The sequence below is a fragment of the Prionailurus bengalensis genome, chromosome B2 (genome assembly GCF_016509475.1).
Source record: "Prionailurus bengalensis isolate Pbe53 chromosome B2, Fcat_Pben_1.1_paternal_pri, whole genome shotgun sequence".
Lineage (NCBI taxonomy): Eukaryota > Metazoa > Chordata > Mammalia > Carnivora > Felidae > Prionailurus > Prionailurus bengalensis.
In genome coordinates, this window is record NC_057349.1 from 104,789,249 (window position 1) to 104,814,311 (window position 25,063).

General features: G+C 41.7%; 1 protein-coding gene and 1 long non-coding RNA gene across 2 annotated transcripts in view; one reads left to right on the top strand and one right to left on the bottom strand.

Annotated features, from left to right (window-relative positions):
• Positions 1-3,914: 3,914 nt before the first annotated feature.
• LOC122489899 lies at positions 3,915-6,245 on the bottom strand. The gene is made up of 3 exons (XR_006299038.1): positions 6,135-6,245; positions 4,872-4,949; positions 3,915-4,208 (listed from the first exon to the last, which is right to left on the bottom strand). It is a non-coding gene; the product is annotated as an uncharacterized LOC122489899 (long non-coding RNA).
• Position 6,246: 1 nt separating this feature from the next.
• The window catches only part of DSE (dermatan sulfate epimerase), an 81,785-nt gene continuing 62,968 nt past the window's right edge, over positions 6,247-25,063 (top strand). The window contains exon 1 of the mRNA XM_043592163.1: positions 6,247-6,345. The gene's annotated coding sequence lies outside the window, so the exon portion shown is untranslated. The remainder of the gene's footprint in view (positions 6,346-25,063) is intronic.

Consider the following 25,063-nt stretch of genomic DNA (forward strand, 5'->3'; position numbering starts at 1 on the left):
TACAAGAACCTCAAAAGGAGAAGTTAGTTACATTTTCTTGGCCAATGATGCAGCATAGAGAAGTGGGAAAAAGAACATGTAGCCAGGAACCAGGAGGCCTGACTTCTTTTCCCATCTCTACCGGTAATTAGCAGGAACTGGCAATCACCACCTATGCTAACCTCAGTTTCTTTGGAAAATGAAAGGGTTGACATACGATTATTCCAAGTGTTCTTCTTTCTTGCATAGATGATTAGTGCTTCTAAGAAATGCTGGTTCTCTGTTAGACTTTAGTTGGGTTTTTAAATTTTGCTGTTTTAGCATTTTTTAAAAACACCAGTATTTTTCCATTTGGCCACGAAGAGCAAAAATGGCCACTCCAAAATGGCATTATTTATAAAAATGCTAAAAACTAGAACTAGAGGAAACAATCTGTTCTTTGGAGTTAGGTTAGAAAAAAGGTATAGAAAATGTCATTGGATTACATATTTAGGTTTAACATCAGCAAACTGGCAATTATTCCTATTACCCAAAAGATCATCTGAAAGATACTATAAATGCAAAACAGCCAAGATTTTCTTTGCTTAATACAGTTAATCTCATTGGCAGAAGACAAAGTCCTGAATAGCCTAGCTGTTAAATGTTTCATTGTATTTTATTATTTTTTAGCACTTGGGCAGCAGAAACTTGAAACAATCTGAAAACAACTAAACTAGTTCAGCCAATACTGAAATCAAGTATTACTTCCCCAAGCTGCATTTCCAACAATAGTACTTAGAAATAAATATATTAGTGAACTGGTTATAAATAAAAAGCAATCTTCACAATATTGTATATAATTATTAAACCAGTGCAAATGTGGTGAATTAACATCTAAATCTAATGCTTCCTTTGGTTCAAGTGCCCATTTAGTAACTTCTGCAGAACGGTGGTTCCCAAACTTTCTGTATATTGGAATCACAGGGCTTTAAATGCCCCAGTCAGTATGCTTTGATTAGTCCAGGCTACAACCTGGGCATCAGAAGTTCTCAAAGCTCCCCAGATTGTTGTAAATGCTATGGAGCATCAGTTCTAACTTTGGCTGCACACTGGAACCATCTGGTGTCTTTAACAGCATATGGGATGCTGGGGCTTCATCCTAGAAAGAATTAAATCAGAATTTCTGAGAGTGAGCCTGAGCATTGTTGTGTTTTAGGTACTCCCCCAGGTGATGCTAATATGGGGTTAGAAATACTATAATGGAACATTGCCAAAGCAATTCCTTATCCTCCTGAATATGTTAGTGTAAAATCCCATAAGGCTTGGCTTCCAAACTAATGTAAATCTGGCATAATGTCAACAACTTAGAGTAGACTGTGAGTGGGGTACATGAAGGGAGAAGTTGGGTTATTTCTTGAAATAACACAGTGTAATAGTACTTGGACATTGGGCAATCAGATTCCTGGGCTATGAACCTGACCTCAGAATCTTCTTAAGGCAATTCTTCCTTAATTGCACTTTTCTAGAAGAAGCCAGAGTTTGGTAAAAAGAAGATTAAATACTGTCCAAGCTCCTGCTATAAGGAATCACCAAATTAAATCAAGCCTCAATAAACATCCATTTTCTAAGCTTTCTAAACTCTAAACATTCTTTGTAGTTCTCAAAAGCCATGCTTAAGAAAAATATTAAATACTTAAACCACTTTTGGTTCTTTTCATGACTCAAAAAAATAAACTTAATTTCAGTCATTCATGTGGCAAGTATCAATAATCATTTGTTTAATTTCAGAGAATAGTGCTGTAACTTAGTAGGTGTATGGGACACTGTAGGTGGTTTAAAACAAATCAGTGATATAAAAATCATCTATTTCAAAAGTCGGTTGAGAATGGAGAAAAACTTTCACCTGAGGACATTCAAACCGTAAGTGGGGTTTTAGATATGAAGTTAGTACAGGTCAAATGATTTAGTGGAAAGAGCCTGTATTTGACACCAGAAAACTTAATCCTATGTGGTCTGAGCCATTTATAGCTTGGGAAATTCACTTCCACTTTCTGAGCCTGTTTCCACTTAAATGGGCATAGTAATGCTGACATCAATGCCTGTGAGGATAAAATGAGATACATATGGAAGTGGCTGGCATACTTGATCTATTAAAAGATTGTGAAGCCAGGAGATATGTACCTGTAGAAGAATTATATATAAAAGCCTTCAGTTGTGACTGAGGATGGAGAAGGTGCCACTCAGTTATGATTAATAACATAGGTAAATGTTTTGTTTTACTGATGGAAACTAAGTTCAGGAAGCTTGAGTCATCTAGAGGTGAAGCAGTAGCAAGAGAACAGTCTAGGTAATGGAGAGGGGGCAGGTTGGCACTGGACAAGTCAGGCACACTGCGGGCCTGAGTATGGGGGGTTGGAGAAAACATCTGGTGGGTATCTTGGCCAGGACTGAATGCTAAGAAATGGGAAACTGAAGACTATTACTAAGTACACCTCAAGTGCAGTCAGGCTGGAGCAAACCAAAATGATCATACCTTTTCAGTGACTCAAGGATGAATCTTTTAGGTGCAGGATAAGGCGGTTTTACAAATAGATTAATTTGGCCTCGGGGAGGAAAAAAAGAAGCATTTCAAGGATTGAGGCAATTGTACAGTCACGGACCAGCTGGCTGGTTAGTAAAACCTAAAGGGCAAATTTCAGTTTAATGAATTAAACAAGAGAACATAAACCATGTACTTTTAACAGCCCCATAAAATTGGGGTCCATTAGGCTAGAGCCAAAAATAAACTAAGGAGAAAAATATATATAGTTTATTTTTTTATATATATTTTTTGTTTTGTTCAGACAAAAAGAACATAGAAGGAATGCACCTACTCGAGATAGATGACAAACAGAACTCATTCCTTTTTTCTTCTTTATCATGAAAAAAATAATCCTCTAACCGAAAGAGTGAAATGAACATTGTAAGAGTTTGAAAACTTAGGTGAAGAATCTGTGAGGAAATAACCTAGTTCTATAAAGCTTAACTTCTTGTCTCCAAAAATTACATCTCAGCCAAGAGTTTGTAAATAATCACTTTCATCTCAAATCGGCACAGAGAGAGATGAACAGTAAAGGACCAGAGATGGAGAAGTAGAGTTCCAATTTTCAAAAAAGAAGCCGCGAGATTCCTGAAACCAAGACAAGGGGCTTTTTACAGATCTTGAACAAAATTAACAAACCAATTCTTAAATGGTATCTGGGCACTTAGAAAAGGAAGAAATCCAGAAGTTAACAAGAATTCACTAAGTAGTTGTTTCCTTTTTTTGACAATATTGCTACACCAGTAGAGCAAGGACATCTAATAGACAAAACACATCTGTTGTTTCAGCTGTATCTGGGTGGTAGAAATTGCTTTTTCCTAATCTGTTGGCCTGGGTAAGGTTGGGTAACTTTTACTAATTTCCACAAAGACACCACGCACACATGCACATTAGCTGCTGCTCTGGGACGACAAAAGAAAATATAATTAAGTAACACATGGATTCTCCATTGATGAGAATATTCATCAACACCATGCTGATTCAGTGTCAGTTGGCAGTGGAAAGTGCCTGGGAATGAGGACTTGAATGATGACACGGCACACAGACCGAATTTGCAGAAGACAAAATTGGAAGGTAGAATTACTCAATTACATCAGTGATATTCAACATGTCAACAAGCTAGAAGAAGAGGCCTAACTTAGCACAATCAAACTTAATGGAATCAATCACATGTTAAGTGATGAACACCAGCAATAATGAGTATAGGTCAGGAAGGTGTGTTTCTGGGCAGTTGTGAAAAAGACGACTGCTTCAGAATTTTAGTGGATTGTAATATAGGAGTCATCAGGGTAATACTGCTGCCATAAGAGCCCACAGGATTTACTTGAGGAAATACCGTAATTAGAACAAAGCTATTAACCATTTTTTTACTCTGTGTTATTTGGGATGAAACCTGGAATTTATTGTTGGGGTCACATTTTGAGAGGGACGATGACAAAAGAAACTGCCTTCCGAGAGCTCTTCAGAAAGGATGAGGAAGAGCTGATGGAGTTGGTAGGTACCCAGGCACACTGAAGCACTCTTCTGTGGAACTGATGTGCCAGATGCTTCCTGGAAAACACCAGAATGGCAGATCTTCGAGGCCTGTTGTATGGGGTGGGGGGTGGGGGGCAGGCTTTGCAAGAGTAGATGTTATCCAGAAACAGATTCCAATCAATTGAAGGCAAAACTGGGGGTGAAGAGGGGAGCAAATGACAACGGGTACTAACACTTTTGAAGAGTTCTAAATCCTGGTTGCACATTATGATTACCTGGGAAGAGATTTTAAATGCTTATGCTTAGATACTACTACCCCTAGAGATTCTGATTTATTGGTTTGGTATGGAGCCCTCATTAAAAAAGTATTTTTATCAAAGCCCCTCTGCTAATTTAATGATCTAGGTTGGAAACACACTGAACTAGATGACTACTTTGTTGAGAAATTAAATAAATCAAACCAGATGCTTTTTCTAAAGTGTCTCCCAAGTTTGAGAAGATCAGTGGAAATTAACTTCTGGATTACCTTTTACAGCTAGGCACTTTTACAATTAATCCTAATAATTGAATTAATACATTTAAATCCCTTAGCACAGCGTCTGGCATGTCGTAACTCTCAAATATTAGCTATTTTTATTGTATCCTCTGTATAAGGGTTCAATGGAGGGATTGTATCTCTACATTACAGATGAGGAAACTAAAGCTCTGCAGTCAGTTTTCTAAGGCCTCTGGTAGGAAACTGCAAGATAAGCACTTAAACCAGATTACAGCCAGATCTAAATTAGAAAGTCCTTTCTTCTCAGCCCCACAGGTCACCTTTAAACCTTTTGGAAGTTTATGCAAAACAGTGGTTTACCTGTGTGAACATTTAAAGATTTAATAAAACCACTTCCTCTTGACCTGTTGGTAAGTAATCTCTCTTCATATGCATTTTCTGAAAAAGAGAAGCATAAGAGGAGACATCCACTTTTTTTCCCTAATGTGGCCTGGTGGAAACTTCTCTGAAGGTCTTGAGAACCTGCGAGGACAGGGGAAATGGAGGTGGCCCTTTAGAGCTCAAACAAAGCACTTGGAAGTGAACGAAGAAAAGACACTGCTCTCAGGTAAAACATCTCCAATTCTAATGAATGGGTAAACATCTGTCACTTTTGTACAGCCTGGCTCTGGTAGGTTTGATTACACGCTAATACGGAGGGAAGCAAGTTAGGCCTTAGGTCTTTTAGAACACCTCCCTGGAGCCAGGTTAGACCAGGCTGCGCTCAGTGGCTGCTTAAGAAAAGAGTGGAAACTTCTCCAAGGGGGATTGTGACGACGACGACGACGGCGACGACTACTACTAAGGTTACAAATCCTCCACCTGAAAAACTGTTGGATAAGACATCTCTGTCCTCTCCTTCTTACTCCCTCCCTCTCCCCGCCACGCGGGCCTGGGCGTTAAGGTAAAAACTGCATACAACGGCTCTGTCCCTGACCCCTTTACCTTTGATGATTAAAATCCGTTCAGTTTGCGGGGTTCAGTGCTTTCGGCTTTAGTGATCTTAAGATCGTTAGTGCAGTTAAAGGGGAGAACTGCGTCTAAGTAGGTGATTTCCTCCCTTACTCTCTGAGAGTAAAACCAAATGCTGGAGGAAAGGAGGAGTAACTGTTGTGGAGAAGGGGAGGGGAGTGGGCAACAGCCCGGGTAGCAAGGTTCTCCGCGTTTTCCTCGATTTCCTTCCCCGGGCTGGACGGAAGCATCAGCTCCTCCCCTCTGGGCCTCCAAAAGTATCTTTCTGTTCGGGGCGATTCCAGAGTCGAACCCGAAACGTGTGGGTCACTTAGAAACGAGAGCAAGTTGGAGCCAAAGAGGCCCGGCAAGGCAGGGGTGCCTGGAGTTGGGGCCCCAGTGGAGGGGAAGGCCGAACTCAGCGCCGAGCCGCGAGTCCCAGGAGAGGAGGAGCGGAGAAGAAGGAGGGCGGGCCGGAGGTCGGGGTCCGGCGGGGAAGGGGGTCCCCGTTTCCCCCTCCCCATCTCGCCTCCCCGGGTTCTGGTGACGTTGCGGTTTCCTCCCTCTAGCCGAGCCTCAGCGCCCGCCGCGTCCCGCCCTCCTCCTCCTCCTTCGCCCACACCCCTCACCCACCCGCCCGCTCGGCTCGCAGTAGCGCCGCCCGAGGCTGAAGCGGCGCATCCCGTGGCGCGGCGCCCACCGGCACCCGAGGCGCGGCGGGCGCGCTGAGGGCTCGGCTCAGAGGGCGCCGGGGGGCCCGGGCGCCGTGGAGTGAGGGGGCCGCGGAGCCGGGGCCGAGGCTGGGGAGGCGACGCCCGGGAGGACGAAGCCGCGGCGGGGAGCGGTAAGCGGAGGGGCGGCGGCGGTCGCCGTTCTGGGCCCCGCGCGGCTCATCTTTCTTCCGGGGTCTCGGGCGGGTCGTAGGGTGCCGGCGGGAGGCGGAAAGCCACGTCCCCTGCCCCGCGCGGAGCGGCGCGGGCTGCGCGCCCGGGCCCTGCGCGGCTGGGCTGCTGGAGGGCGCGCGAGGCGTGGAGCCGGCGCCGTGGGCTTCCCGCGTCCGGGCAGCTCCTAGCCCCTTCCCAGCCCTTGAGCGCCCAGCGCAGAGTCGGCGCACGGTGAGGACCCCGAGATCGCTTTCGGTGCCTCGGCGCCGCGATTTCCCGGCCAGCCCACGGGGCTCCCGCTTCTTCGGCCGGCTGGGTGGCACAGCCTCGCGCCCTGCTTTCCCTGCGTGCCCTGCTAGTTGGGGAGGGGTTGGTGATTGTCGTGTGTGCGGACCCCGGCGCGGGTAGCCTCTCTGTGCGGCTGCGGAAGCCCGGGGAGCCTGTCCCGAGCGCCCCCCCCCCCCCCCCCCACCTCCCCAGATGCTGGATTCCAGCGCCGCTTGGCTCCCCCGAACCGGGAGAAATTGTGGGTAAACCTCACTCGCAGGCAGCTCCTGGTGGTGGTGGTGGTGGTGGTGGTGGTGGTGGTGGGACGCCTGACTCACAGGCTGGGAAGCTCTGTAAGCAATGCCACATGGGCTCGAGATCTGTCGCGGCTGGAATCCGAGCTAAGTTTGTGACCCGAGAACTTTCTCGTTTTCATCGCTCATTTGAGGCAGCAGCCTCCGCTTGGGCTGGCTGGCTGGCATTAAAGGTTGAAACCAAACCCACTGCTTAAAAGCAGGAGGTGAGCCTAGTTTACCTGGGATTCCTTAGGTCAGGAAGTGACACTTTTAATTTCTAGGGATCTTCGTGTAATGAAGTTCTTAAATTTGTTGTTGTTGTTAGTCATGGCTTAGTTAATGATACATTAAATTTGAGAATGGACGTTCTCACTTAGAATTTTGACAGAATTTAATTTTTCGGGAGTCCCCTTCAGTTTTTGTTGTTGTTGTTGTTGTTTTGTTTTGTTTTGTTTTTTTTATGTCTTAGTAAGTGATAACCTCTGAAATGCTATATGTGCAGTATTTGGTAGAATGTTCAGACAGTACTCCCAAAATGGGATCACAAAAATGTAATGCTCATGAAAGAATAAAATACAGGATTATCTGACCATTTGTCTGTCATGTGTTAACTTTTTTCTTTCAAGTTCACCATACAGGCACAAGTCCTTTTATGAAGTGTGTAGGTTAGATGTGTTTTAGTATAAATGGAGAAAAGATGAAATTTAATGCCTCCAGCATCTAGTGACCCCTTTGTGTGAGTACAGCAAAAAGTGCAGGACACTGCTGGTAATTGAGGGGATATACAGAGATGTGTAAGAAACTGCCCTAATTCTCTTGAAGCTTCCAACGTGGAAAGGGAGAAAACATAAATAAAAAGCACCTGAGAGTTTGAGCTTGGGAAGTGTCATTGTCCATTGATGGGCATATCATGTCAGTATCAGTATCATCAATTTTTGGTTAATTAAATAAAAACAGTGGCCTGCAAAGTACATTTTTACATTCAGATTAATAAGTATTGATAGTACGGTCACCAAATAAAAGGGAGTTCTCCAAAAAAAAAAAAAGAATTTGGACAAAAAAAGGGAAATTTGCAACAAACAGTATAGGCCTTTGCCACCCTGAGGATTATTAGGATTTTGCTGGTTCTGCTGGGTGAAAGCTGTTTAATGTTCCTCCCTCTGAGGTTAGGGGCCTAGTGTGGGAAGACACCTGGTGAGAAGTCAGCTGGGTTGGCCACATGAGGTCAGGACCATTATAGTGACTTATAAAATTAGTCCACAGATTAGCAAATACAGGTTTTCAATGAGATTTGTGGTCTGGCTACTCAGTATTTTGCAGTGCTGCCTGGAGGGGACATGGTGGTCATCCATGAAGTTCTGAACTTTACAGATGTCCTTCCTCCTCCAGTACTTGTTTCTGTTTGTCTGTTATTTATTTTAATTAGAGAATGAGAGAGAGAGAGAGTGTGTGTGTGTGTGTGTGTATGCTTGCCCTTGAGTGAAGGAGAGGAAGAATCCCAAGCAGGCACCACATTCAGCACTGAGCCTGATGTGGGTCTTGATCCCATGACCCTGGGATCATGACCTGAGCCAAAATCAAGAGTGGGACACTTAGCTAACTGAGCCACCGAGGCACCCTCCCCTGCTGTGCTTTTTTTTTTTTTAAAGATTATTTAATTTCTGAAAAAGTATTTTGTATCATAGGTGAAAATGCATTCTGCAATTACATAATAAAATATTTATATATATCTTAATGTACTCTTTAGTGGATTATTTTGGTATTTATTTGTACTGCTTTGGATCACACTGTGTTGTGTGAATGATATTACATTATTCCCATTCAGTATTACAATTACAGCAATGATTGGAAAGGAATAAAGGATAAAATATTTAGATTTGCATTTCAGTATATCAGTAATCAATGTTTTCAAAGGGGGTAAAGAACTAGTAAAAGACTAGCATTTCATCATTGCAGCATATATGAAGTATTACTTAACCATTAGCATGTTTGAGTCTAAAATATAATTGGTATTCTTACTCTTTTTCAACCCTTCCTCCCCAGTGAAACAGAGAAATACTGTTATTGTCCTGGGATGTGTTTGTGGCAGGTCTTTGAGGAGGTGAAGAACATCATCGTGGTGGATATTGGTATTTCATTTACTGAAAGGGGCTGGACCTTTACTATTCTGAAGGATTGGGTAGGGCACATGATGAGGTTCGATGGGCATCAGCCTTCTGAAGGAGTGTGTGCAAACAGAGGACAGAACAGTTCTTGTTACTGATGCCTTAGGGTTTTCTCATCTTGGAATTACATTATCTTCCCCTAACTGGGGGTCACCAAATTACCAGCAGATGTTTGGATGACACAATAAAATTCTCTAAACCTAGAATCAGTGCCCAACATAGCAATTAGGCAAGTGTATAAGCCCAGAGTACCATAAAGAGAAATTATTTCCCCATGCAATTCATTTGGTGAGTTAGTAGTGGCAGAATAGGAAATAGAGATTAAAAATCCCAGATTCCTGAGGCACTGATCCATGCGTCCATTTGGTGACAGCAATAATTGGAAATGGATGAATTTCAAAAAGTCTTACCAACTCTAATGCCCAATTCTAAGAGGAAATTCCCTTTTAAAAATTAAACTCTGCATTAAGTGGATAATATCTTTAATTGAAGTAATTGTTCTTTGAAGAAAATCTGTTACCGAATAAACTCAGTCCCATATTCTGGCCCATCTAAATTTACTGTTTAAGAACTTCTAGTCTCGTATAGAAGATTGGTTTGGTTAGCTCGCAGTGGAGAAGTGTTACAGAAAAGATTCAAACTAGTGGAATGTATTAGGTCAAGAGGGGCCATTAGGATTAATAAATTCTTGCTTACAAATTCATATGTGTGTGGACAATTGAAGGAACGGAAAAGTCCCTGATAGATCATATGGCTATACTAATACTTGCATTTAAAAATCGCTTAGGGGGCGCCTGGGTGGCTCAGTCCGTTAAGGGTATGACTTCGGCTCAGGTCATGATCTCACGGTCCGTGAGTTCGAGCCCCGCGTCCGGCTCTGTGCTGACGGCTCAGAGCCTGGAGCCTGTTTCAGATTCTGTGTCTCCCTGTCTCTCTGCCCCTCCTCTGCTCACGTTCTGTCTCTCTCTGTGTCTCAAAAATAAATAAAACATTAAAAAAAATTTTTTTTTAATTGCTTAGTACTTTAAAATTTTTTTCAAATCTTATATTTTCATATTTTAGCATAGTGGAAATGGAGAGTGATATAGAGCAGGTGTCTTATCCTCATTTTAGGGGTGTGGAAATGAAAGTACTGTGAGGGTAAGAGACTTGTCAATCATTTTACAAGTAATTAGTGGTCTACCTTAAACATGAGAGGAAACTATGTTACACATTTAATTCTACTTTGCTCCTTTATGACTCCAAGTGCATGTTATTAAAGACTCTTACATTTCATTTTCCTACAGATCTAGTTTATTATCTCCTTTACTACTCACTACTGTCCAGGGACTGTCAGCTCCTGTCAAATGCTTATGTGCTTTCCAGACTTCTGTACACTGGCTTTTTACAGACCCCCTTCCTACAGCTCCCTCCACTTCCACTCTGGGCTTTGTAAGGATTCCATTGTGGGAATGGAATTCTCTTCTAATTCTCGAATTCCTGCAAAGCCCTAGGCTCACCGCTCAGTCCTCATTAGCTGACTTCAGGTCTTTGGGTGCTTTACCCATGGCGTGGCTTGCTCCTGCCTCTCAAGGCAAGCTCCAGCCTGTTGAGGGTGTGGAATCCAGATCCTCTTTCAGACGCCCAGAAGAGTATAAACCTGCAGGAGGCAGAGTGTTTGCAGAGCCTGGTGGAGATCACAAAGGAGAAAAGGGAATGATTTTAATTTGGCAAGAGAAGAAAAGAGAGTTGAAGCCATCTGTTTATTTCTTGAATAAAATAGTTTGTTCAGTTCTTAATTCAGAATAACACTGTGAGTTTTAATGTGTGTTAAGATTACCACTGGATTTCCTTCTAGTTGTTTCAACTCCTTTGAGAGATTTTGTAAGCATGAACTTGGTGTCATCAAATGTTAGTAAACAATTCCTGAAAGAACAGATTTGCCTCTTCAGTAATAGGTAGAACTATAAACATACTGATAATAAGTGTAGTTTGTTTGACATTTTATATTTGGGAATGGTTATAACCATCAGGTAAGTATGGTCCTGTTTTTAAAAAATAGAAGGCATATGGGGCGCCTGGGTGGCGCAGTCGGTTAAGCGTCCAACTTCAGCCAGGTCACGATCTCGCGGTCCGTGAGTTCGAGCCCCGCGTCGGGCTCTGGGCTGATGGCTCAGAGCCTGGAGCCTGTTTCCGATTCTGTGTCTCCCTCTCTCTCTGCCCCTCCCCCGTTCATGCTCTGTCTCTCTCTGTCCCAAAAATAAATAAACGTTGAAAAAAAAATTAAAAAAAAAAAATAGAAGGCATATATACAGTTAATTAACATATATACGACGTATCCACTGTAGGTTATTTGTGTCCATCTGCTTCCTACTAGACAGGGTCAGAGAGAGTTTGCAACTGAACGTATATGTCTGCATGCCAAAAAAAAATTTTTTTTTAAGTTTATTATTTCTTTTGAAACAAAGAAAGAGAGAGAGAACCAGTAGGGGAGGGGCAGAGAGCGACGGAGGGGACAGAGGATCTGAAGCAGGCTCCGTGCTGACAGCAGAGAGCCTGATGTGGAGCTCAAACCCATGAACTGTGGGATCATGACCTGAGCAGACATCAGACTGAGCCACCCAGGTGCCCCCCAACCCCACCAAATTTTTTTCATATTATTTAAGGAATGAATAGTGCCTCTCTTTCCCCCAGTTAATGTGAAAAAAGTAGCCAGAGAAACCTAGTAGGATTCCCTGTGTGTGTTTAAAGTGGTACACATTGCTCTTTAATAGAAATTGAATAGGTCCGCAATCAGTTAAATTGCTGTCATTGAAATCTTTCTATTTGAAATATTCATTGCATACGCAGATGGCTTAGCGTTGTAAATTTGTATTTGTTGATTAAATCAATGCTTCTGCATTTTTCTCATGTGTAACAAACTTAGCTACTAAGCAAAAGGCACTTAATGCATGCAGATGTTATACCACAACAAAGTTGAATCAGCATTTCATAACTCTTAAAAGGAATTTGTAAAGGAAATGGGCTTACCAAGCTTGTGGGTCTATAATATTTTTATTGATGAAGTACACAGGCCATATACTGGCTTTACTGTTGGGAGTCTAATGGCTATTGCAAGAAAAATGGGGGTATTTGTTAGCAATTCATGAAGTGGGAGGTAAAAACATTAGGTTGGTTGTATAAATTTTAGTGTAAAACATAGTAATCTCCAGATTATGTTGTGAATCTAGCAGGAATTACTCATTTACAAAAGTAACAGACTACAGATTGACACTGATTGAGGATACTCCCTGAGGCGCCTGGCTGGCTCAGTCAGTAGAGAGTGTGACTTTTGATCTGAGGGCTGTGAGTTCAAGCCCCACGTTGGATGTGGAGCTTCCTTAAATTAAATTTTAAAAAATTAAGACACTCCCTTAGGTTGAAGTATGGAAAGGGTTATTGCATTGCTAAAGTTAGCTTGCATCCAGAAAGTTGCGTCAGTGACAAGAAACTCAAGAATTGCATGATAAAAATCACCAAGTACTTTAAAAGTGTCCCATGCCAAGGTACACTCAACACCCTGACACACCGGGTAGAGCAGTAGTGAAGACAGCCTGGCTGCGGGACAATACTGCTTACCTTCTTCACAGTTCTGACTGTAATTCTTTCTTCTTGAACAGCACTTTTATTGTTAGAGTCTACTGAGAATAGACTGTAAGTAATGGATTTCTAGAATTCCACAAATTCTGGTGAAGAACTTTTCTTGGGGCCTTTGCTGTTTAATGATATCATTCCAGGAGGTACAAAAGGGGCCAGACTCACCAACCATGCAGCCTGGGGGCCAGCTGCATTTTGGAATCACCTGCAGTGTTTACACTTCTCCCTGGGGGGGAATGGGCCTGGCCGGAAGGAAAAAGTAGCCTGAAAGGGAATGTTGAACAGCTGTTTTCCATCTTCCCTGAAGAAAAAATAGAGGAAATCGACTTACAGCAAGCATCAAGAGGGATTTATGCTAAATACAGGGAAGTTTTTCTGAATGTTTTAACCTTTAGAATGGCTTTCTGAAGGAGGCCTTTGAGTTTTTCTGTGTTTAGAAAGATTTAAGTGAGGCTGTCCTGGAGGGATATTAGCTTTTGTCTTCTCAGGTTCTAAATTTATGAGTTTGGCTCATCTGGATATGAAAATCATGGGAATTAAAAAGGATTTAAGTATAGGAATATAGAAGAAATGGTCAGTTTTTGTGTTTGAAACACAAGTTGCCTTCATAGTTTCTACTTAGCATTTTTGTTTATTAGAACAAAGTATTTGCTCACTGGCTAAATGTTTATCATGTGTAAGAGTCCCGCAGCCTTTATTCAGGTACACATTGTAATATCTGAAAATTCCTCTTCTCTCTGCTTAATCTGTTCTCCCCCAAACAGGTCGGTTTTCCCCACATTTCTTTTTTAATCTAGAAAACCTTAAAAGATTTTGGCATCAGACTCTAGTATTCCATTTGGGCTTTTCAGTAATATCTTTTCTGTTTTTCTGCTCCATTTTTTATAGTATAACTAGACTGTCAGTAGTGGCCACAGGAACATATGGGGCATTCATCAGTTATTTGGTCAAAATACAGAGGTTGCCTATGTCAGAAAGAGTCTGGAAACTTTTCTCATTTACCAGACTTCTTATTACAGTATTTATGGTTAAAAATAATAATGGTATTTATAAAAACAGAATGTGAACTTCGTTTTTCTTTAGGAAGATAGAATCTCCAAGAGAATTGATTCTGTGGTGTCAGGCCGGTGGTTCTGTTTTTTCTCAATATTAAAATTAGTCCTTAAGATGTAATTATCTTAAAAGCAGGTTCATTTGGATGCGACATTAGGTGTTGGAAAAAGCACTCTCAGCCATTATTGGGTCACTGGGCAAGAAGTGAAGCCCAGCAAAGTCAGTGTCTTAGGCAATTGGAATTAAGTGTTTCAACTTACTTTTACAGCCCATGGTTTTAAAGCAGTTTTGAAATGTTTTCACCATGACCCTTTTCAAAGACAACTCTGATTCTTGGAAGCACTGAAAAACCTGCAGAGTTATCTTAGGTACAAGTGTCTTTTTGCTGGCCCCTTTGGTGGTAAGGTTAATTTCTTCTCTCCCTCCTTTATCTTTACTTTTAAGTCTTCCACAAGTTAGAGCCTATTGATTCTACTGAGAAACCCAGTAGAAGTAGAGAGCAAAATAAGAACCAATCTGTTGCTTTTATGCAATACTCCCCATTTGTCCTTTCTTAAACATTAGTGTGAAATTTAGGGGTGCCTGGGTGGCTTAGTCAGTTAAGTGTCCTACTTCGCCTCAGGTCATGATCTCACGTTGGTTGAGTTTGAGCCCCGTGTTCGGTTCTGTGCTGACAGCTCAGAGCCTGGAGCCTGCTTCAGAATCTGTGTCTCCCCTCTCTCTCCGCCCCTCCCCCGCTGGCACTCTGTCCGTCTGTCTGTCTCTCTCTCTCAAAAATAAATAAACATTAAAAAATGTTTTTAAACACTGGTGTGAAATTTTAAGCACCTCTGTTTCCTCTGAGAAAATCAGCATTGTTCAGATTGGATTCATCACATGTTAATAACCATGTGTTCTAATAACCTAGAACCATTTGAGTTCTAGGATTTTCACCGTTAACATTTTTAGACTTACTGTGACTTGTATAGAATTATTCCATATAAGATTCAAATTAACTAATAGTATTTTGAGTATCTGCTGTAGGAACGTGGGAACTTTACAAATTCAATTTCACTTCTACTTGTTGGATTTCATCTTCCAAGTTTCAGGTTAAGTTGGTCCACTCAGTATCTCTTTCTTGGGGAAGCAATGTGTATAGTATTTATACTACTAAGTTGCCATAAGATGATAAATCCTGTGCCTAAAGAAGCTGAATTGAGCTGGCAGCATCAGGGTGGTTATATAACAGATCCTTCTTTTTTTCAACGTTTATTTATTTTTGGGACAGAGAGAGACAGAGCATGAATGGGGAAGGGGCAGAGAGAGAGGGAGACACAGAATCAGAAGCAGGCTCCAGGCTCCGAGCCATCAGCCCAGAGCCCGACGCGGGGCTCGAACTCACGGACCGTGAGATCGTGACCTGGCCGAAGTCGGACGCCTAACCGACTGCGCCACCCAGGCGCCCCAACAGATCCTTCTTTGTGTGCCTACACCTTTTTTTTTCTTGTTGGTGAAGCCACTGAAGTTTGGTTCAGTGATTGCAAGTTTTAGAAGAGATAAGTCTGTGTTACTTGGGAATGAATGCTTTGATATATAACTTCTTCCAGTGTACTTTTGAACCTGGAGAGTTAGATGAAAGAACATTATACTTTAAGCGATAGAAATACTGAAAGGGTTTAGTCATTCAGCAAGTATTTGCCAGGTACTTCTGTGTTTGAAGGGACGTCTGTGTGGAGGCAAAGAGGGGAAACATACAAAATAAATATGACATGGGTTTCCAGCCTTGGGGAGCTATAAAGTCTGGTTGGAGAAGGATAATCAAGTATGAAACTTGATGAGAACAACTAAGTGCTGAAAGGGCCGAATGCATGCAGTAGAATTGCAGGAAGGAGAGAGCTGTAGGATTACATAGGCAGAGAATACCCATCCAGGAGCGGAGAATGAATTGGGCCTCAGGGGACTTTATGCCAAAAAGGGGAAGGGAGAAAGCATCACAAACAGGGCAGCTGAACCAAAGCACTGGCAGAGGAGTCAGCAGAGAAAGGGAGTGGCTGAGAAAGGAGAAGTTTGGGGAGAACATGAGAGAAGCGTGGGAATTCACTTCTCCTATAACATTCTGTTTCCTTTCTTCATTCTGCATCTACTCTTTCATTGTTTTCCACAAGTACTTCTTGAAGGTCGTATTGCATGTAGTCAGTGGTACATGACACTATAGGAAAAGACCAATTAGTACTAAATGCATACATTAGTAAACACATATAAAGCTATAGACATTTTTATTGACACCTTTTTAGGTCCAATTCAGGTACCCCCTTCTCAGTACATCCTTCTTTCTCCACCCTAGCCAGATGTGTTAACTTCTCTAAATCTCAGTAGTACTTTGTCATTCTCTTGCATACATCCTCCTTTTTATTTTAGTGGTGTGTGTAAAAATTTTATTTCTTTTGCCATCTTCTAAGATGGTGTTGTAAGCATCTTCTTGGCTGGCATTATTTCTGATTTCTCAAAGAATATTGAACAATGCAGGTATGAGGCCAGAGGGGAGACCACTTATGGATGGAGTTGCCAGGGAAGGCTTCATTAAGAACCTTGTGTTCTTTGAAAAAGAAAAGAGGTCGGGTGTGGAGCAGCACAGAGGGGGAGCCCCATGAAAGAGAGTGATAGTGGGAATAAAGAACAAAATGTGAGTTGTACTCAAGGAAGAGCAGGTAAGTGTGAAGAGAGAATTTGCATAGGGAAGAAATGAGTGATAAAATGAAGGTAGGTAAGTGTTAGGTTATGGAAGCTCTTGCATGAGAAATTTGTTTGTTTTGTTGTTGGAATAGAGGCTCTTGAGTAGGAAGGTGGTATAATGGTGATTCTTTAATTTGTAAGGAATTTTGTAGTTTACAAAGACACTTGTTTTGTAGGTAGTATGGTCAGCCTGTGGGTTTCTCTCTCAGCTCCTTCGCTTTCTATGTGACCTTGGGTAACATACTCAACCACCTATGCCTCAGTTTCCTCATCTGTAAAAAGAGGATGATATTAGTATCTACATTATGGGCTGTGGTGAGATTAAATGAGTTAATCCATGTGAAATACTTAACATGGTTCCTGGCATTTGGTAAGCGCTATATATATTTTTTGTTTATAGCAGCCTCTGGTTCAGATATAAGAAATACGACCTCTACTTTAGAAATGAGAGAATTGTGGAGCTAGGACTGTATGTTAGTTTGGTAGAGCTGCTGTAACAAAGTGCTTCTGAGTGGCTTTCACAACAGAAATTTATCGTCTCACAATTCTAGAGGCTAGAAGTCCAGAATCAAGGTGTTGATCAGTTTGGTTCCTGTGAAGGCCATGGAAGAGACTCTCTATTCCACGGCTTTCTGCTAGCTTCTGGTGGTTCCTGTCAATCTTTGGTGTTCCTAGACTTGGCAATACTTCACTCCTATCTCTACCTTCATCGTCATGTGGCATTCTCCCTGTGTGTCTCTCTGTCTCCAAATTTCCTATTTTTTAAAAATACCAGTCATACTGCATTAGGAGCCCGTTCTACTCCAGTATGACCTTATCTTAATTGTATCTGCAACAACCCTGTTTCCAAATAAGGTCACTTTCTGAGGTACTGTGGATTAGGGCTTTTACTTAGTGAACTTTTAGAAGACATGGTTCAACTCATAACAGATTCCAAGTCAGATCTTTTGAGTCTACCATACGGTGACCATGGTGTGCCAAAAGGATTGTGGGAAAGGGGAGGAATCTGTAGGTCTATATGAGAGACAACAGGCTTTCATTGGCTCTTCTGTCTCCTCTTTGCCTTAGACCTGCACCATTCCCTGAATAGTCACAGTGATGGACATGCCACAAAGAGCCTTGGGATATCAATATGTCCCTGTCTTCTGAAAGGATCTTTTGCATTTCTTTCTTCTTCTCAGCATGGTAGTCTCTGTGACTTCTTTCCATTTGGGGATTAGAGATAAGTTTAGGGACATTATACTTGCACTGGATAATTTCAGTCTTCCCTATAAATTTGAAAGATATATCACTGTCCCAAAGTATAGGTGATAAAGGAAGAAGTGAATACTTTTGGAAAGAGGCAAAAGTCCACAGTATCAACAGCAAGGATTTTACTAAAGGGTCGATTGGAGATGAGTGAGTGGGTAGATATGCAGAGGTAAGATAGAAGTTGATGCCTCAGGTTTATAGTTGGGATTGAGGTAGAATGAACACCTGGTCCCCCTCCCCTGCCTCGTTTAACTCAGGAATTGCCTGACAAGTGGTCATCTAGCCTCCACATTCATTTAGGACTAGACCTGAGAAGAAAGTTTACAAAAGGATTAGTACAAAAGGCGTTTTCTCCAGCATCCAGCTCAACGAAGAGAATGCCATCAGGTTTGACCAAAAGAAACAGCTAGGTGGGACCTGGCTGTGAGCAGAGATTGGGTGAAATGGGTAGGGCAGATATGAGAGGCATATGTGTAGATTAGGAGATGTGGAGAATGGGGCCAGATTCCCAGATGCTAAAGATAGTATGAAATGTAGACAGTCAAGTCAACTGGATATTCACCAAGATATCCAGTTAAGCATGCATGACCTTGGACATACAGACACAAACGTTAAATATCTGGCCATATTATAGGCTCTGACTTGGGGTATTTCTGGCAGGATACTTTTTTTTTTTGGCCTGTGGATCTGTGGCCAGTGCTTATTCTTTTCTGCCCAGTTATCAGAGTCTCCAGCAGTTTAGTAAAGCTTTTCTTTTCCTTAAAGATTGTTTCCTAGTAGTAACACTTTATATATGTATAGAAACTCACCGTAATAAGATATTTAGCACAAAATAACAGGAGTGGTATAGATGTACAAGAAATAATAATTCATTAGAAAGCATCTTTATTCTTTTAAATTCTCCAGATAAAAGAAATGTCAGCAGTACAGGAAATTTTTTTTTATTTGTAAATAGCAGCATTAATAAAGCCCTTAGACCAAACCATTAAATAATAATAATAATAATAATAATCTTTGGGAATATAGTTAAAAGGAGGGTCATGAAGGGAATCACTCTAAATTTCAAAACAGAACAACCTCAGTGAAAGTCTTAGCACCAAGACAACTAGCCAGTGGAAGGAGAGGCCTGCCCGGTCTGGGCAGGAGTGGATGGGAAAAGTGGTGGAATGTCTAACCCCATGTAAAATGGGCTGAAAGTTTTGAGGTGGCGTTTAGAAAAAGGCTTTGAGAAAAACCCAGGCAAACCATCCATGGACTGTTGGGAAACCAAATGAGATACTCTGGGTGAGGAGTGAGATCTGAGGTGGGCCAGGCACCTTAACAAGGACGTGGCAAGACTTAGGGGCACAGCAGTACCTCTCACTTATAGTGCGAGCTTTGTGCTCAAGGGAGGGTTGAGAAGGCAGAGGCTATGGTGCCAGCTGTCAGTAAACCGTAATCATTGCCCTGCGTAACCTTGAAAGGGTCAAGGTTGTAGTACATTTTACCTCCAAAGGGTTTGTCTTGGTACACAAAGAATTTTATCACTTCTCTATATGTAGTTATGTTTGTATAGTTATATGATTATATACATAATTATCCCTCAGTTTTTAAAGGTTTACATCTTGACACATTAGTTAATCTATTCAGTAAATGATCTTTGCATGTTTCTTAAGAGCTGGGCACTCTTCTAGGTGTTAGGGATATAGCAGGAAGCAAAGTGATCCCCTGGAGCTTAATTCTAGAGGATGGAGCTAGGCACACAAAAGAAATAAGTAAATTATATAGTAGATTAGAAGATTATTAGTGCTATAAAGAAAAAATAAAACCCGGAAGGGAGTTAGGGGATGGTGACGATTGACTTAAGTAAAATGAACACAGCCAACCTCACTGAGAAGGTGACATTGAACAAAAACTTAAAGGAGGTGAGAGAGCAAGCCATGTAGATGTCTGGGGGTAGCGTTCTAAGCAGAAAGAACAAGCACACAGATGCTGAGGAGGGAGCGTGTCCCATGTGTACCAGAAGAGCAAGGATGCCACATGGCTAGAATGGGGAAAGAGAGAAAGAGCTGTAGGTTGTGAAGGCAGAGAGGCAACGGGGCCAGGCCATGTTGTATCTTGAGAGCGATTGTAAGCACTTTGGTTCTTACTCTGAATGATGGGGAAGCCGTTGGAGGGTTTTAAATGGAGCAGTGACATAATCTGAATTGTGATCGAACAAGGATGGCTCCGGCTCCTGTGTTGAGAATGGCCATTGGGAGGTAAGGGTGAAGTCAGGCAGACTAGTTTGGAAGCTTTTGCAGTGATTCAGGCAAGACATGGTGTGGCTTAGGCATTATGGCAGTGGCGAAAGTGTCTGGATTCTAGGTATATTTTGAGGATGGAGTCAACAAAATTGGCTGATGGTTTAAACACAGAGACAGAGTAGGTAAGGGAAGGAGCGGGAGTTTGGGCCTGAATTGCTGGCAGGATTGGTTGCCAATAACTGAGATGGGCAAGTCCTAAGAAGACAGTGCCTGCATCTTTGGGTTAATTACATGTATGTATCATTGTTTCACAGACCAAGTCTGTGGTATTCTGAGTTTTGATTATGATTCATGAGAGGACATTTGGAAAGTACTCAGGGATTTTGGTGCCAAAGAACTATGATCTGTGAGACAAAAATGAGAATCAAAAAAAGTACATATAAAAATGGTTGAGAATGTGAAAGGCAGTGAAAAGAAAAAATTAAATTTTGTCATTGGTGAGTATTTGAAGATTGGAAACATGGAAGAGTGCTTGAATATAAGTAAGGAATGAAAAAGAACTTTAAATATAGCGAGAAAAACATCACTCTGCAGTATATACTCAGTAGACATACTCATGAATGTATATATGTATCCAGTAAATGAAATTTTAATTTTGATTATGCTGGAATTATGGGTTTGATGCCAGCAAATTACTTTCCCATGAAATTCTTTTAAGCTTTTTGCCTAACTTCTGTGTATTTCGTTTTTTATTTTTTAAATATTTTTAAATATTTATTTTGGAGAGAGAGAGACAGACAGTGTGAACAGGGTAGGGGCTGAGAGAGTGGGAGACATAGAATCCAAAGTGGGCTCCAGGCTCTGAGCTATCAGCACAGAGCCTGATGTGGGGTTCGAACTCACGAACCGCAAGATCATGACCTGAACCGAAGTCCGATGTTCAACTGACTGAGCCACCCAGGCACCCCTGTGTATTTTTTTTTTAGATACTACCTAAAGCTTTCAGGCGGTCTGTAAGTACAACACTGTATATTCTGCTGTGTCCTGTGCTTCAACGGCAACATCCTTGGACAGAGACAGAATCATTTTCCTGGGGAGAAAAAATCAGCAAAAGTTGAGTGGAAAAGAAGATTTGGTGAAGAGTATCACCACATTTTCTAATGGGGCAAAGTGTGTGGCAAGACTTTCATGATTCTAATGGGAATTTAGATGATTGGACTAAAAAGAAGGTTGGGTGGGGGCTTCCCGCTGACCACCATTGGGCCCAGTGATCCACTAGAAAGTACTCACAAGAAGCTGTTTTAATCATGAATATGGTTTAACAAAGCCAAAGATACAGATTAAAATCAGCAAAGGGACATGGTACATGGGGCAAAGTCCAGGAGACACCAGGCACAGGCTTCCAGGTGTCCTCTCTCAGTGGAATTGTACTCTGGCAACAGTATGGGACAGCAGGTGCAAAGTGTTGCCAGCCAGGGAAGCTCACCCCAGCTTGGGGTCCAGTCATGTAGATGTGGAGCACCTGCTTGGCTGACTTCGGCTCTTCAGACTCTAGCCCCTCAGAGCAAAGATAGGAGTTTGTCATAAGTCACATTGTTAGTACAAACCATCTGGTCATGTTGGGTACTAGATGGCCTGAGGCCTCAGGTATACAAAGGCTTTTTATCAGGCAAAATATTACAAAGGCTCAGAGCCCATCTCCTATGAGCCAGACAAGGGCCAATCCTGAAGACAGGCCTTTCTTAGAAATTTTGTAGGGTTTGAGCAGTAGGCCTATTGAGTTAACCCATTCCTGCATAGTGTGGTAGGGCTTTGAACATGGTATTAGTGTTTCTTAGAGTCATTATCATTAGAGGGTAAACCTCTAGGACCTGATCTTGGAGGAGAATGATATAAGGACATACCCAAAATATACAGTCTTAGCTAAATTCATAAATGAGTGAAACTAAGTAGATTACACGTGAGAGGTTAAATGTGTTTTGTGGTACTTAGGCTGAGAATCTATAATTGATGTCATGACTCATTCCACAGAAGTTTGCAGATACAGAAGTTTACTAGAAGAATGAACCTGCAAGTACATGTGGTATTGACTAAGATCAGGGAAGAGGTGGAAAGGAAGAAGGTAGCCCTGAAGTTAATGTCGAGGCAGAGGAATTGGTTCATTCAACTCTGGAGAAGTTCCATGAACTGCTGTCTGCAAGCTGGAGCCGAGGAAAGCTGGTTGTGTAACCCCAGTCCAGGGACAGGAGAAGGCTGATGGCCCAGCTCAGGCAGGCGGGCAGACAAGAGAGCAGGAGAGCGAGTGTGCACACGAATGAGAATGAATTCTCCCTTCCTCCACCTTTTTGTTCAGTTCAGACCCTCAGTGGATTGACTGAGGCTCACCCACATCAAAGAGGACAGTCTCGTTTACTTGGTCTACTCAAATGCTAAGTTTTGTGGAAACCCCATCACGGATGATCCAGAAATGGCCAGTCAAGTTGACATATAAAATTAACCATCACAAATGGTAAGAAAGGAAGTCACATATAAAAATCAAAGGGGAGCGTTGGTCACAGAATTAAAGGTAGTTTTATCCACAAATTCAAGGAATTACATTATCAACTGAAAGTTAATGCATATTGCCATTTAGGGGAAGTAGAAAATGTATTTCAATCAAACATCAGATTTTTGAAGTTGTATTTAGGTTTAGAAGTGATTCCTTTCATCTTTTAAATTTCATCAAGACTGGGGTTTCTAGGTTTAGGATGTTTTTCTGACTGTAAACACATGCGTCATTATGGTATATCTGTAAGCTTTATCTCTCTATATAAATATTGGTTGATGAAGAAATTGTGTTAGATTTGAAGATTTCTTTTCTTCTCAGATGTGTTCAGTTACTTGGAATACGTCGCCTAAACATTATAAATGTGCAGTTGAGCAGGAAGGAGAAACCTCTTGGCTTCACATACTTTATATTTGTCAAAATATTTTGATATTTTTAGGCTCCTGATGACTCTGCAAGATTCTGAACACACAATGCATTGTACCTATTTTAAAAATAACATTCTTCGTGTGTTAGTTCTGTGAGCGTTTCCTCCTGCTGTCATGGCCCCCTTGCTCTCAGTTGGACTGACCTTGGCAGTCTCATCGATAAGAAGATGATGGCTGCTAGCACTTACAGAACACCTCCTAAATCCTAGACACCCTTTTAATGTTTTAAGTAAATCAGCTACTTAAAGATCACAGAAACCCTATGAGGAAGGTATTATCCAGTTTACAGAAGAGGAAACAGGGGCATAGCTAGGGCTGTGGTGGTGCTGCGATTCATTCAGACCTTGGAAGTCTGGTTCCAACTTGTGCCCACAGCCACCAATCATGTTCTTTCCTTTCTTTTCTTTTTTTTTTTTTTTTTTTGAGAGAGAGAGAGAAGGTGCAAGTGAGTGAAAGCCAGATTGAGAGAGAGAGAGAGAGAGAGAGAGAGAGAGAAAGAGAATATACCAGGAGGGCAGAAAGAGAGAGGGAGGAGGAAAGAGAGAGTAGTGGGGCTCACCTGAAACGGGGCTCAAGCTCACCCTAAGCAGGGCTCGAGCACACCCGATGTGGGACTTGAACTCACGAACTGTGAAATCATGATCTGAGCCAGTCAAATGCTTAATGACTGAGCCACCCAGGTGCTCAGCCACTAACCATGTTCTGAGGTGAATGGTGATGGACAAGTATTTTGGGGGAACTCTTACCAGAAAGTGGTAAATGCTTTATAGGTGTTATTTAATCCCCCAACTGTTATATGACACAAATACTATTTTCATCTTCATTTGAAATAAGGGACTAGGTTTTTAGATAGTTATAGTTGACTTGTCCAGAGTCACAGAGCAGTAAACCAAGGCCACTCTGATACCCCTCTTAGCCACCTCACCAGTCTGCCTTCATCAATCTATGGCAAGAAGAAAAATTGTATTTTAGTTTTCATGAGTATTTATGGTTTAGTTTAATTGTTATTTGAAGCTATATGCAGTTGCATTCAGCCATGGGCTTCGGTATCTTTATCTTCCTTTCTATGCTTTATATTTTTAGCTAGTAATGCCAGAAAAGAGTGTTTTCATGGTTAAAGCTATTGCTGGGAAGGCCATAGGTGGTTTTGCATACCCTTCCAGGAAAGCTTTGGTTACTTACTGTTGAGAAAAATTTTGGAAAAAAAAAATATTTTTAATTTTCTTTTTGGACCAGGTATAGTCAATCATCAGTTAAATAAATTATGTTGGACAAAGGGAGAATTCTATTCATCTTTATTGTCAGAGTAATGTAAGCTCTGCAGTTAAAAAAACACAACTCAGAAACATCATTTTCTTAGATTTTTATCCTATAGTTATTAATTGAAGAGCATAGTTTTTCTTGTTTACCTTTTTTTGGTTTGTTTTTTGTTTTTTTAGAAAGAGAGAGTATGTGAGCAGCGGGGAGAGGGGCAGAGGAGGGAGAGAGAATCTTTGTTTAATGTTTATTTATTTTTGAGAGAGAGAGAGAGAGAGCACAAGCAGGGGAGGGACAGTGAGAGAGGGGGACATAGGATCTGAAGTGGGGTCTGCACTGAGAACAGTGAGCCTGATGCTGGGCTTGAACTCACAGCTGAACCGACTGAGCCACGTAGGTGCCCTGAAAGAGAGAGAATGTTAAGCAGACTCCACACTCAGTACAGAGCCTGGTGTGGGGATTGATCCCACAACGCGGGAATCGTGACCCCAACCCAAATCAAGAGTCAGTGACTCAACCAACTGAGCCACCTGGGCACCCGTCTTGTTTAGTTTTTACCCCATGCCTAGCATGGTTCTTTGACTTAATAGCTGCTCAGTACATAACTGAGTTAATTAATTAATGTTTATAAGTAATTCTTAGCCCCTACATGGATATTCCAGTTGTGGAAAAAAGTGCATTGGAAAACTTCATGTTCATAAGTTACTACTTCTTAAAAGTTTTGGAATACCAAAAAGAAATACAGTTAATTATACTCAGCATTATATTATTCTGAAAATAGTATCAGAGTAAAAAGTTCTGAAAATACTATAGGATATGGTATTCCAATACCATCATTAAAATCAATCAAGGGGTGCCTGGGTA